This window comes from Schistocerca gregaria, unplaced genomic scaffold (genome assembly GCF_023897955.1).
Source record: "Schistocerca gregaria isolate iqSchGreg1 unplaced genomic scaffold, iqSchGreg1.2 ptg000931l, whole genome shotgun sequence".
NCBI lineage: Eukaryota > Metazoa > Arthropoda > Insecta > Orthoptera > Acrididae > Schistocerca > Schistocerca gregaria.
The window spans coordinates 25,001-27,500 of record NW_026062286.1 but is presented as its reverse complement, the minus strand read 5'-3'; the positions used below and the strand labels follow the sequence as shown (position 1 = coordinate 27,500).

The window sequence follows — 2,500 nt, the reverse complement described above, 5'->3', positions numbered from 1 at the left end:
ACGCGTGCCTCTCAAAACTAGCGGAAGTGTTGTTGTTGTGTGGTACGAGCGCTGAAGCTCTGGAGCGGCTGGCCTGCGGTACCTGGCGCCTGGCGCCGGTTTTGAATGACGTTCGCCCGAGTGCCTGTCCGCTCCGGTGTGGAGCCGTACGACGCCCATCGGCTGTGAGGCCGTTGGACACAAAAAAAAATAGTGGAACAGGGGCCGTCAGACGCCTCAGTCCCGCAAATGCTACTGTCTTGAAAGAGACAGTGGGAGACTGAAAAGGAAAAGATCACCCAGGACGGTGGATCACTCGGCTCGTGGGTCGATGAAGAACGCAGCAAATTGCGCGTCGACATGTGAACTGCAGGACACATGAACATCGACGTTTCGAACGCACATTGCGGTCCATGGATTCCGTTCCCGGGCCACGTCTGGCTGAGGGTCGGCTACGTATACTGAAGCGCGCGGCGTTTGTCCCGCTTCGGAGACGTGGGAGTGTCGTGGTCGCCTGTGTGGCCGGCCGCGTCTCCTTAAACGTGCGATGCGCGCCCGTCGCCTGGCGGTTCGCATACCGGTACTTTCTCGGTAGCGTGCACAGCCGGCTGGCGGTGTGGCGTGCGACACCTCGTACAACGACCTCAGAGCAGGCGAGACTACCCGCTGAATTTAAGCATATTACTAAGCGGAGGAAAAGAAACTAACAAGGATTCCCCCAGTAGCGGCGAGCGAACAGGGAAGAGTCCAGCACCGAACCCCGCAGGCTGCCGCCTGTCGTGGCATGTGGTGTTTGGGAGGGTCCACTACCCCGACGCCTCGCGCCGAGCCCAAGTCCAACTTGAATGAGGCCACGGCCCGTAGAGGGTGCCAGGCCCGTAGCGGCCGGTGCGAGCGTCGGCGGGACCTCTCCTTCGAGTCGGGTTGCTTGAGAGTGCAGCTCCAAGTGGGTGGTAAACTCCATCTGATACTAAATATGACCACGAGACCGATAGCGAACAAGTACCGTGAGGGAAAGTTGAAAAGAACTTTGAAGAGAGAGTTCAAAAGTACGTGAAACCGTTCTGGGGTAAACGTGAGAAGTCCGAAAGGTCGAACGGGTGAGATTCACGCCCATCCGGCCACTGGCCCCCGCCCTCGGCAGATGGGGCCGGCCGCCCGCGCGGAGCAATCCGCGGCGGGGTCGTGTCCGGTTGCCTTTCCACTCGCCGCGGGGTGGGGCCGTTCCGGTGTGCGGTGGGCCGCACTTCTCCCCTAGTAGGACGTCGCGACCCGCTGGGTGCCGGCCTACGGCCCGGGTGCGCAGCCTGTCCTTCCGCGGGCCTCGGTTCGCGTCTGTTGGGCAGAGCCCCGGTGTCCTGGCTGGCTGCTCGGCGGTATATCTGGAGGAGTCGATTCGCCCCTTTGGGCGCTCGGGCTCCCGGCAAGCGCGCGCGGTTCTTCCCGGATGACGGACCTACCTGGCCCGGCCCCGGACCCGCGCCGCTGTTGGCTCGGGATGCTCTCGGGCGGAATAATCGCTCCCGTCAGCGGCGCTTCAGCTTTGGACAATTTCACGACCCGTCTTGAAACACGGACCAAGGAGTCTAACATGTGCGCGAGTCATTGGGCTGTACGAAACCTAAAGGCGTAATGAAAGTGAAGGTCTCGCCTTGCGCGGGCCGAGGGAGGATGGGGCTTCCCCGCCCTTCACGGGGCGGCGGCCTCCGCACTCCCGGGGCGTCTCGTCCTCATTGCGAGGTGAGGCGCACCTAGAGCGTACACGTTGGGACCCGAAAGATGGTGAACTATGCCTGGCCAGGACGAAGTCAGGGGAAACCCTGATGGAGGTCCGTAGCGATTCTGACGTGCAAATCGATCGTCGGAGCTGGGTATAGGGGCGAAAGACTAATCGAACCATCTAGTAGCTGGTTCCCTCCGAAGTTTCCCTCAGGATAGCTGGTGCTCGTACGAGTCTCATCCGGTAAAGCGAATGATTAGAGGCCTTGGGGCCGAAACGACCTCAACCTATTCTCAAACTTTAAATGGGTGAGATCTCCGGCTTGCTTGATATGCTGAAGCCGCGAGCAAACGACTCGGATCGGAGTGCCAAGTGGGCCACTTTTGGTAAGCAGAACTGGCGCTGTGGGATGAACCAAACGCCGAGTTAAGGCGCCCGAATCGACGCTCATGGGAAACCATGAAAGGCGTTGGTTGCTTAAGACAGCAGGACGGTGGCCATGGAAGTCGGAATCCGCTAAGGAGTGTGTAACAACTCACCTGCCGAAGCAACTAGCCCTGAAAATGGATGGCGCTGAAGCGTCGTGCCTATACTCGGCCGTCAGTCTGGCAGTCATGGCCGGTCCTCGCGGCCGGCCGCGAAGCCCTGACGAGTAGGAGGGTCGCGGCGGTGGGCGCAGAAGGGTCTGGGCGTGAGCCTGCCTGGAGCCGCCGTCGGTGCAGATCTTGGTGGTAGTAGCAAATACTCCAGCGAGGCCCTGGAGGGCTGACGCGGAGAAGGGTTTCGTGTGAACAGCCGTTG

General features: G+C 60.9%; 1 non-coding gene and 1 pseudogene across 1 annotated transcript; both read left to right on the top strand.

The window, feature by feature from the left end:
- The first annotated feature begins 275 nt into the window (after positions 1–275).
- On the top strand, positions 276–430 carry LOC126325630 (5.8S ribosomal RNA). The gene has a single exon (XR_007560230.1). It is a non-coding gene; the product is annotated as a 5.8S ribosomal RNA (ribosomal RNA).
- A 188-nt stretch (positions 431–618) lies between these two features.
- LOC126325629 (large subunit ribosomal RNA) overlaps positions 619–2,500 on the top strand; it is a 5,737-nt pseudogene continuing 3,855 nt past the window's right edge.